Raw genomic sequence first — 12984 nt, forward strand, 5'->3', positions numbered from 1 at the left:
AATTCCCGTTGCTATAAACTTGTCGTCTTTCCATCTTGTTGGATTGCGCAAGTATGCAGGTTTGTTTGCTTTAAAGCCCTACTGATAACGGTATCAGTTGCATTGTGTACAATCGATATTTCATCTGTCAAAGTCAGGTGATGTTAAAGTATTGAACAAATACGGCTTTGATTTAGTTCCCTCTTAATTTGAATTTCAAATAAATATCAAAATGAAATACTTCCCTCTCACACTTTTGTTTTCGTAACTTAGTACATGTATACATGCATATTATTTCGTTTGAGTGGCCTGGGTGCTGTCTTTTGAATGTGAGGAAGTACCTCTCTGTTACTCTGAGTTGAAAATACATTTTAATAGTTTATACTTGGTCACTTTATCGCTCTGTAGTTTACGTGTTTCCCAATTCGCTTATATTCACTGACAACGCGAAAACACTTTTTTACCGACCAACTGCGTCACACCCTTTCTTTCGGCAATAATGCCTCCAATAGATTGCAGAAATCAGCCATCGTAAAGTAAACATATTTATTAGGAATACAGTTTATGAATCCATAAATGTTTTACTGAAAATTATAAAAACACAGAGTTAACCGTACGATGACTCCTAAAATTGATGCTGCTCCTGCTACTTCTGCTGCTTCTGCTGTTGCTGTTGTTGCTGCTGCTGACGCTGCTGACGTGCTGTTGCTGCTGCTGCTGCGTATGAGGATGCTGATGATGAATGATGATGATGGATGATGATGATGAGGAGGAGGAGGAGGAGGAGGAGGATTGCAAAAGAATGAAAAGTTGCATATCCGTCTGTAACAATGAATTGAGTATTGTCAATTTGTCTACTTACCCTAAAGATAATAAAACTCGTAAATAACCGTTATTAAATGGCGAAACTACTTTAATAAAGATATGGGCCTTAAGAAGAATGCTTTAAGACAAATATAAAGTCATTGAAACAAAAAGGTGAAGGAGCACTTCAAGTGGACAATTATGATTAAATATTTAATCATTTAAAAAACTTTTTAAAAACATACAATTGCACTTTACAAGATCGGTTAATAAAAGGTAGCGATTGTATGCCACAGCTTTTTATTTAAAAATATGAAGCCATTCGTTTAACGATGTATGACGTAAACATACACTTTCTTTGACGGTTACAGCTGCTGTCGTTCGTGCTATTGTCGTATATTGCGTGCAGCCTTTTACAGTTCTTACGATATTTACTAATCAATCAACGACATGTTTTTTTAATGAAAGTACTGTAATTCCTAAAGACACTATTTCGAAAGAAGAAAATGATGATTACACAGTCGGGGAATTATGGAAGGGTATTGAAGCAAAAATTACATCTTGTGTTCGGACTTGTAGATCTTGCCTCATTGCATCCCTTATTCGTCATCTGAGCATCTTTAGGCTTAAAAGTTATATTGGTCATGTTGATTGATGCTATATTCTATTCAGTTTATTTTCAAGTTAATACGAGATTTTTGATATCTGTTAACTCAAGTTGCATGGTGCTATTCAAACTAAGAATGTGATACCCAACAAGGGTATCGGAGAGTCATGATTTTAACTTGAAATATAAACTATTAGTTTATATATATATATATATACATGGAGATTTAAACAAACGAGCAAAAACAACATGATCTTTACTAAAGTAGACTAGTAGCCTATTGTTCCTTTCTAAAGTGTATTGGTAGTACCTAATTAGAAAGAATAGTTACTTGTAGGTAAACTTAAACGAAAACCATAAGCAAACTGTTACAAAACAAGGTAACTTTTAGGTAAACCCATAAAGTAAGCCATTAATAGCCCATTTTAAAAGACGATAACTGGTAGGAAAACAATGGAGTAACCATAAGTAACCCATCAGAAAACAAAGTAAGTTGTAGGTAAACACATAGAGTAAATCATTAGTACAACATAAGAAAACACAGTAGCTTGTAGGTATAACCACTTAAAGTAAACAACTAGTAGCCTATCAGAAAACACGGTTACTTGTAGGTAAACCAATAATGTAACCATAAGAAAACACAGTAGCTTGTGGGTAGATAGATGTATTTAATCCAACAATTTCCATGGTAATTTAAAATTTCGACATACAGTTGTAAAACAATATGTATAAATTGATGAAGCCATGCCAATCAAAATTCTATCAAAGAGATATCACAAAAAAAGAGTTTAAATAAACTCTTAATTCCATTGCGGTTCTTGTAGGTAAACCATTTAGTACCTTATTAGAACAAAAACAACATAGTTAGCTGTAGGTAATCCCATGGGGTAAACCATCGAGTTACTCATTTGAAAACACAGTTACTTGTAGGTAAACCCATAAGAACAGAAACAGAACAGAAAGATGATTTATTTGGATTTAAACATATTGTTTCTCATCCATACAAATAATTATAACACAAAATGATGGTAAATAAATACAAATAATACAGAAACAAAACATATTAATACAAACAAGTGTAATTAAAGGATAGTATTTATAAGCGAATTCCTTATTTCATTAGCTTTGCTTATATATGTACACAATCGATTTAACACTGATCTTTTATTTGATGAAAACAACTCAATCAATTTCCACATACTCGGGTTTCTAGTGTTATACTTGCTTATATAACGTTTCCTAATGTCTTTGTAACTATCACATCTTAAAATAAAATGAAACTCATCTTCAATGTCTCTTAAAGCATTAACACATAATACGCATTGTCTATCTTCTCTATTGACACGTTGCGGTCCATATCGTCCAGTTTCCACACGTAATTTGTGACCAGATACACGCATCCTCGTTAAACAGTTTGTAACAATGTCCAGATATTGTTCGTATTCAAGGTTATGTTTTAAATGTTTGTACACTGTCAACACACCATTATTTTGTAGACTCTCTCGCCATTCTTGCATGAAATTGTCTATAACTGTCTGCTTAAACATAGGTATAAACTGCTTAGTAATAACAATGTCTGGATTATTCCATACATAAGTGAAACCAAATTTGTCGAGAATATTCTTAATATTGCTACACCAATTATGTTTTCCATTAACAAAGTCGATATATGATAGGTCGTACAAAGATTTAATAATACAATTGTCTGTATTGACGACCTTAAGCCAGTATTTAATTAGCCGTATATATCGATTTATATGCAATGGGTATCGACCAAGTTCTCCGTAAACGCTACAGTTACTTGTGGAAAGTTTAACGTTTAGTAGTCGTTTACAAAATCTTAAATGCAGCCTCTCTACTTCCTGAGACTTCACATAACCCCAAACTTCACATGAATAATTCAATATTGAGCTAACAAATGCATCAAAAAGTTGACAACATGTTTTGGGTGTAAAGTTAAATGATTTTAAATTTGACATAAGCGTGTTCATAGCCTTAAGGCCTTTTCCCGTTAGCATATTCTGATTTAAAGCGAACGATCCACTCGAGCTGAACACCATTCCTAGATAATTGAATTCATTTACTGTATCTAAGTTTACATTATCATATGTCCATTTTTCACCTTGTCTCAAACGACCTCTCTTTTTAAAAACGATGACCTTTGTTTTGTCGGTATTGACTTGTAATCCCCATTTATCGCAATAGTTTTTAAGCGCATTCAAGCTTTCCTGTAGATCTTCCGGAGATTCAGCTATCAAAGCCATATCATCTGCATACATAAGCAGAAGTAAAGTAAACCATCGATTTACCCATTTGAAAACACAGTAACTTGTAGGTAAGCCCATAAGTAAACCATTGAATTACCCATTTGAAAACACAGTTACTTGTAGGTAAGCCATAAGTAAACCATCTAGTAACCCATTTGAAATCACAGTTACTTGAAGGTAAACCATAAGTAAACCATCTAGTAACCAATTTGAAAAAAAAAAACCACAGTATCTTGTAGGTGAACCCATGAAGTAAATAATTGGCACCCAATGAAGTGTATGTAAACCCCTGAATTTAACCATTGGCACCCCATTAGAAAACACATTAGGGTGTCGGTAAACCCATGAAATAAACCATTAATGCCCCATTGGGAAAAAAACAGTTAATTATAAGTAACTTAAAAAGTAAATAATTCGCTGCATTGAAGTTAATTTCTAGTTAATTGTTGTTTTATTTACATCTGGAAAATCCCACTTCAAATTCACTAACAACCGTCAGTTAACCATACGACCACTGGAAAAAGCAGAAAATTAGAAATAACCAATTAATAATACCATTTTATGTGATAAATGATTATCAATTTACCCATAACCGTGAGTACATTGTTACAGTGAACAGTCGTTATCTGTTTCTGGTCATAACCATTTTGTTGTTGTTCTTTATATTGTCCCTACATGCAGTTCACTTCTTCCTAGAATTAAACGCACAAGTATCTAAGGTCTGCAAGGGGCATTTTCTGAGAACAATTACTTCGAAACCTTTATTTAATTAAAGTGTATATTTCCAGCTTATGTTTCTTTTTTTGTATAAATAATGAAAACATTTAATCATCTTAGCAAGAATACCATTAAAGATTTTATAAGCAGTTTATGAAAAGTATGGATGGCTCTTTTCTGAACAGTTCATTAATTATTTTCTCTGAAGAAATTGAATGTGGGCATCTAGTCACCACTAAGTAAAATACATCGTTTGTTTATAGTTGACACATTCCCACGTTGAATATCTGCACTAAGTGTGGCTCATCCCCCGACACATGCAGGAACCTGGCTTTATCGGGCGTGGCTATCTCATCCAAACACAGCCGCACCTGTCCGTCTAGCAGGACCTGTTATATTAAAAGTACATAAGTATTATGCGAGGCAGTTATGGTCTCTTAATAGTTTTTTTTTTCATAAAACAGGAAACACGTTTAGCAGAGTGATATTATTTTCAAAACGTTAAAGAAAACAGTGGAAGGGAGCACAGCAAATTCATGAAAGTTTTTCCAAGATGGAGATATCCCACCTAGTTAATAAAGCTGAAGAGTATGCTTAACCTGCGCAAAAAAACAACAACAAAAATGGAGCATAGGAATCTTTTTTCTTAAAAAATAAATAAATAAAAATGAAAACTCAATTTGAATTTGCCGTATTTACTTGTATATACTGACTAGTATTAAAACCGATTACGAAAACAATAATAAATAAGTAACTGAAGTGAAAAGATAACTGTTTTAAGATTGCATTTCGAAGAATAAAACTCGTAAAAAAGGGTGAAGTGCTCTCGTGTTTGTACAATTGCGTATTTATAACTACACGTGTACCTCAATGCAGCCGGCACGAGCTATGAACTCCATGTCATAAATGACGTCATCAGTGAATGTCATAGAAACACGCTTCTCAGTATTATACTCAAAATGCGTCTGTGGTGGCGAAAACGTGTTAAAGGAGACCCATCCGGGGACGTTAGAGCGCATGAGCATGTGGACTAGATACACTTCCGGTATGGCGTCAGTGAGGTTGTAACCGTAAGCAGTGTTCGTGTCGGAGTCCATGATGTTCACGCTCAGCCTGGAGCATTCAATATACGACATCAAATAAGAATATCTTAATTGAGATAACATCAATGATTGTAAATCAAGATCACTAATTTGTATTGTAGGAAAACATGGCTTTAATGTTCTAAAGGAAAAACACGTTCAAATCGGTTAAGATTTCCCAAATTGAATGACGCGGAATATTTCTTCATTAAGAAAGAAGCACACTCGGCTATATTTCAGGAAGAGTTCTGACTGGTATTATATAATTGTTTACCTTGTCAAGCCTGGGCGTAGCTTAAGAGAGAGTGATATCTTCGTCCCAACATTGAATACCATTGGCAACTCCCAATTGTGAAAGGTGTTCACTTTCTGTAAGCATAGACAACCTTTGCATACAAGACGAATCAGTTCCAAATAAATGCGTGTTTTCCAAAATAAGGATTAGCGAGGTTACACTCATTCGGAACACCTCGGCCATTTTGCATCGAAAACAACCTCGGATGTTTGTCGGTACATCAGTAGAAGTAGTTCGTTACATTTTAAATAATAGTATTAAAGTGTTTTAACGTGTATTGTGTATATCTAAGTTTAAATTGATTGTCACTGAAGTGTATTATCGCATGAATAATTAAGATGCCCAGAGTAAAGTCATTAAGTTTAACTGCAAATTTGAAATTACTACGCGATCTACTTGCAGCGTAGTTAAATGTAAAGATTTCTGACATGGTAAACCGTCCATATTCATCCGAGGTTGTTTTTTTGCTGAACGGTGGTAATTTAGGGCACTGCACTTAGCATTAAGTCTAGCATGGATGACCTGTCTCTTTCCTTGGTAGAAGAAGGACTGAAGGATTGAAATTGACTAAAAAGAAACCGTTTAAAACCTGAATTTTAAGGAATATTCCGGGCATGTTCCGGAAAATTATTCTCCGACGGTACAGTAGAAGTAAAAACCGACAAATGATAAGAGCTAGTACGTGAAAATAAAGTTATTTGAGACATTGAGGAGAGCGTAGTTCCTAGTATTGACACATGATTGTATGAGGGGTGAAAGAGACCCCCAGGGCCATAGCATTATACATTTTTTTTAAAAACATAATTTATGTTTAAGGCGTCTTTCAGAAGGAGTGGACCAGCTAAGCTTTCTGTGAAAGACATAAATAGATACTAATTTTGTTGCTCCGCACACAATTCTTCGAGCCTCGTTTTGAATTTTCTGCAATTCCTTTTCATTTTCAGTGCAGTTACCTCAAACAATATGACCGTATTCAAGACAATTCTATTCACCCGCTGAGAATACAATCAGCGATATGCACGTAATACAAGGACAGTAATGTTAGGTGCGTCGAGGTTGCCAGGTTCATTGTTAAGGGTGAAAAACGTCCTCGATTCGGAGAGTACAAACATAGTTTTCCATATATTTTAACGATACTCTTTAGGAAAAACAATCGACGCTTTATTCGTTATTTTAGTGTGTCATTGATTTACAAGATTTGGGATGAATCTGGGTTTTAAAAATGTACAGAATGAATCAGTAAGCATTTTCATAAATGTGCCGATCTATCTCCAAACCTGGCGATCTGCACTCGGAAAACAATAACATTACGTTTCATTGACTAAAACAAAGTGTCGGATGAGGTTTGCACGAAATAGAACGGTATAAAATCGTAGTTTTGAAGAATAAAGTGCATATAGTGAGTCAGTAAGCCACAAAAGAACGTGTGTTGTTTCCACGAGATATTTGATTACAGACATGATTTTCATCTAAAAACAAGCGTCATCGTAAACAAGCAATTGCTCTTCATTCACAAGGTCGTTTCTAAAAAATATCGATAAAACAAATAGAAAACAATGTTTATACTCACGATGACGTTTTACACCACAAACAATGAGCCAGGAGACCTGAACGTACCTGACATTACTGCCCTACTATACCACATAATGAACGTTACTGTTTATGTTGAATTGATAGGGACAAAGAGGATGAATATCACTTCATATGTTTTGGTCGATGATATTTTCAACTACGAAAAACAAATAACAAATTATGTACGTGAAGTTAGCGGTCTAGCGGCTTGAAGTTAGCAGCCTAGCGGCTTAGCGGCGTGCAGTTAGCGGCCCAGCGGCCTAGCTGCCTAGCGGCGTGAAGTTAGTAGCCTAGCGGCCTAGCGGCCTAATATGGTATCTTATTTCGAAGCATGAATACATGCCTTTTCTTCTTAAACAATGATATATTAACTGTTTTTAACTTCACCACGCTAGGCCGCTGAATCGCTTGATCGATATTTTTTTGAAAAAAGGTTGAAAATCGCTCCAAATTTGAAATTTTGTGCATAAAAAAAGTTAATGTATCATTGTTTTAGAAGAAAAGGCATGTATTCATGCTTTGAAAAAGGATGCCATATAAGGCTGCAAGGCCGCTAGGCCGCTAATTTCACGCCGCTAGGCCGCTGATTCGCATTTTTTCTCCGATACTAGGTCGCCCCCACCCCCGGCGTGGATCCGCTAGTGTGTACTAAGTTCAGACACGTGAAAAGAATAATATATTTATACATAGCTGTATTTAGAAGATGAACTATTGTATAGGTTTTAATGAACTGTATGTCATGTTCTGTTCTGTGTACCGATTGGCGATTTCGTGGGCTTAAATTGAAAGTTAAAATATAGTCTGAATGAATATAATAAGATATGACTGTCTCGTGGAAATAATAAACTCACCAATGGAGGGTAGTCTTCAGCAGTGCACCTTTTGAGCATGTACGCATACCCAGGCTCAAATGTCCTCGTGTTTAACCAGGAACGATCAAGGGTCTCGCATAATCCGCTCACTTCCGAGATGCGTGCACCGATGTATGAGCTGTTAGCCGCCTGGCGTCCGCATTCCATTGTTTTCAAACCGGAAGTGGTCATGTCGGTCACGTCGTACTGGACGGACCGCAAACCGGCAGTTAAGCAACTTATTGCCGACATGCAGCAAATTATTTGGCAAAAAGCAGTCATTGACACCGTTTTTTTTTCAGAAATGCTTAAATGGATATGAATATTGGTTGTTTATAGCTTGAATATTATCGAATATGCAATGTAAACAATAAATAAATTTGTATTTTTAAAACTTTACGTAAAGAAAATTATGACGCAACGTCAAGTAGACAAATGAAATGAAATCAAACTTTTTTTGTATTTTAAAGTTTTATTTTATTTTTTTAAATCAAAAGACGTATGCACACTATTCAAAGTCAGTAACTCCCGTATGGTGGTGTTAAACACAATGGCGCGTAGATGCCTGTAGTCTGCCCGCCCAATCGCAACAACTCCGCTAGTATCTATTCCTGCGCCAATGGCTCCTCCCTCCCCCCCCCCCCCGCTGCTAAAATACTCACCGGAAGCTCAATAGTTCAGATACCGGATATTGCTGAATGGGAAAACGCGCGTTTTGTTGGTTAAGTACAACTACAAATATAGTATCTTGGCTGCGTTTAAGAAATCTTGTGTATACAATATAACGGCCAATATCGTTTTTTTTATTATTAAATCAGTCGATGTTTAAATTAAGCAGGCCAAATTTTATAGTCGATGACTTTCCGGAAATTGTTAAAACAGGCTCAATCTTACTAGAGTGTTAATTAAATGCTCAGGATAAAAAAAATTGGGATTTCGAGAGAATTAGTGTTCGTTAAAAAAATATTACAAATAGTTGAATGGCTCCACATTGCCTGACAAACATAGACACAAACAGAAGGCAAAGATTGAACACAAAATGGTCATGCTAATTTAAGAAAATTGCATTAAATGTGGAAAAATATGCATACATATGCAAAATACACAAGTATGCACTATTTAAAAAATAGGTCCAGCTTTTCTTTGCGGAGGTCCCAAATCTCCATACCACGTCGTTAAATCAAAGTGATTTTTTAAACTATGTATTACAGGCAACTTTAGTCTGTTTTAAATTGGTTAGTACAATCAATATAATGCTTATACGTAAACTAATATAACAACATGTGATATCTCTGGCTGCTTGGCAACGGGAGAAGCGGCGAAAATTTTGACTTTGGCAGGGAGTTTTTTAATATCATTATTTTGTGAAGATATTAATTATTTCCAACATAATTAAAAATAAAAAAATAAAAAAGATTATTGCATAAATGCTGAAAATGTTTACGAATACAACAAAATAACTAATTTTATTATCGATAATATGAATTTAAATTAAAAGTGTTGTTTAATAGGCAAAATGGTTGGACCACAATTTAGGTCTTAACCCTCTCCTTCCGGCATCAATATAAACGGTGAATCTGTTAGTATAATATAAACCTTATATGTATACATATTGTTTTTAAATAGTTCTACCTACAGTATCAGGCAATAAAGCGGCTCATCGGCCAGTATTAAGTGCTAGTCTGTGCTACGCTTGATGTAAACGTTGTCAAGTTCTGCCAACTCAGTTTTTATGTTTGCTTGTGCCATTTCAACACGTTGACTTCTCTTATTATATACAGAACAGAACAGAACAGAATTTATTACACGTAAACTATACAGTTTTTTGTGTTTTATATACATAATAAATATATTACAATTACAATTATACAGTGTAGTGTGAAATATTAAATAAATATTATAATCAACTTTTTTGAAGGATGAACTGAAATGTTAATCACAAATCTACCAAACTAAAAAGTATACAGAACAGAACATATTCTATAACACGTAAATTTAACAGTATGTGTGTTATGGTTACATATAAACATATCAGCATTTCAACTAAACTAAGCTGATAGCGACTGGTATTATTGACATACAAAGGATGAACTGAAAAAAGTGTTATTGCAATCATCAAAGTTAGTGCAAGGTTTTTATTTGACATTTGTATATGAATACATGTTGGAACAATCATTTTCATTATATAATTGAATACAGACGACAATAGAATTAAATATCATAACTTAAAGGTAAAACGTGATTTAAATATTCTAAATGATAATGTAAAAAATAAAAAAAACTACTTATTACGATGAACAATTAATGATATGGTTTATATATTCATTAATAATGTATTACGAATCTTAAATGCTTCCGATATATATTTACCTAACATAAATGCTTCAGATTTATTTTGTGTATTTAACAGCTGAACATGTTTAAACATACTAGGTCTAACTCTGTAATAACGTTTAATATAATTTTGTCTTAACATAACATATAATGAACACTTAAACATAAAGTGATACTCATCTTCTAATTCATTAGAATCACATAATTGACAATGACGCAAGTTTCTTTCCAGTCTATCATATCTACCAGTATGTATTCTTAAATTATGGGAACAGATACGTAATTTTGTAATAGCAATTCTCAGGCTTCTTGACGCGATATTTTCTAAATAATATTCAAATTCAAATGAGGTTTTTAGTTCTCTATACAAAGTTAAAATACCATTTTCGTTGACATTTCGTTGCCATTGCTGTAAATATTCGTCTATAAGACGTTGTTTAAAAATACCAAAAAAATGGTTTTCGTTTATCTGTGAATCATCACACCATACATAATAAAATCCATATCGTGTAAGAAGGTTCTTCACATTACTAAACCAGTTTGACTTATCATTATCAATATCTAACATAGCATCTTCAATGACCGATTGAATAACTATATTATCGCTTTTCTTAAGTTTAAACCAGTATTTTAAAATCCGTATACATCTATTAATATGTAACGGGTATCTAACCAATTCACCATATATAGCAGCGTTGGATGTTGTTTGTCTAACCCCAAGTATAGTTTTGCAAAACTTCAAATGTATCCTCTCCAACTGTGCAGATTTTGTAAATCCCCATATTTCACAACCATATGTAATAATAGATGAAACGAAGGCGTCAAATAACTGCAGTGCTAGCCTTGGTTTACATTCATACCTTTTTAAATTAGACAACAACGTGTTCATTGCTTTTAAACCTTTACCGTACAGTGTTTGGGTATTAAGATTAAAATTACCAGTATAATTCAACGTCACGCCTAAATAGTTAAAATCGTTAACAATCTCCACGTTTTCATTTCCATATATCCAAGTCTCATTTCGTTTTGTACCACCCCTTTTGCGAAATACCACAATTTTTGTCTTAGCAATGTTTACCTCAAAACCCCAAGTAGTACAGTAATTATGTAATCTATCTAGTGACATTTGTAAATCTTCTGGGGTTTCACCAAGTACGACCATATCATCGGCAAATAGTAATAAAATTAAACATATATCCTGCAAAGCTAACCCACAATCATTTCTATATTGTAAATATAATTCCAAGTCTTCAACGAATAGAGAAAACATTATTGGGGACATTATCTCCCCTTGCCTTAAGCCTACTGCGATATCAAAGTAATCTGAATAACTATTACAGTGTTTTACACAGGACTTAACTGACTGGTACATACTGCGTATAATACGTAACATTTTACCATCTAAATTGGATTTATACAACTTCAACCATAACGCATTCAAATATATGGAATCAAAACAACGTTTCATATCAATAAAACAGCAATATAATCGTTTGTTCAAGTTTACATATTTTTGAACAATTGAGTGAAGAATAAAAACTGCATCAACTGTAGACCGACCTCTTCTAAAACCAAACTGGGCGTCAGAAATAACATTATTTTCGTCACACCATTTTGATATTCGCTGGTTAAGTACACATGTAAACAGTTTCGAAAAATTGCTTAACAGAGTTATTCCCCTATAATTTTTAACGTCAGTCTTATCGCCTTTTTTGTGTAATGGTATGATAATTCCCTTAGTCCAAGCTATCGGAAAGTTTCCGCAGTTTAAAATGCTATTGAAAATCTCTGTAATATATCCACCTAAGATATCACATGCTTCAATAAAATACTCATTTAGCAATTTATCTTCACCCGGAGATTTATTCTTCTTAAGCAAGGCAACAGTTTTACGAACTTCATCGTATGTTATAGGGTTATCTATGTCTCCCAAAATATTATCAAGTTCATTAAAATCAAAGTTCCTGTTAAAGTGTTCAGCTTCCTCATTATTATCATGATTAATATCAGCGAACATTTGCTCGAAATGATTTTTAAAATCCTCCAGAGGTACATTAACACTTTTATTTGCAATCTGTGAACGAAAATATCTCCAGAATTCTTTAGGCCTATTACGTTTCAAATTTTCAAACTCTTTCAAACGTTTAAATTTAAAAGCTCTACTTTTCTTTGACACAGTAGTTTTATACAAACTTTTCAATCTACACAATTCAACTCTGTCTCGATCACTATGCGAATTATTATAAACATTCAAGGCGTTTTTATATAAGTTCTTAGCATTTCTGCATTCTTGATCGAACCATTTAGCAGAATCAGTGATAAAGCATTTTTCAAAACTTGGGTATTCTATTACATGCCTAACAAATAATGGATCGGCAACCTCACGAACAATATCTGTAAAAGTATTCACCATAAAGTCAACATTAATAACATTTTGTACATCACAATTTTGAACTAAATTATATAACCTTTTAAG

This window comes from Mya arenaria, chromosome 5 (genome assembly GCF_026914265.1).
Source record: "Mya arenaria isolate MELC-2E11 chromosome 5, ASM2691426v1".
Classification (NCBI taxonomy): domain Eukaryota; kingdom Metazoa; phylum Mollusca; class Bivalvia; order Myida; family Myidae; genus Mya; species Mya arenaria.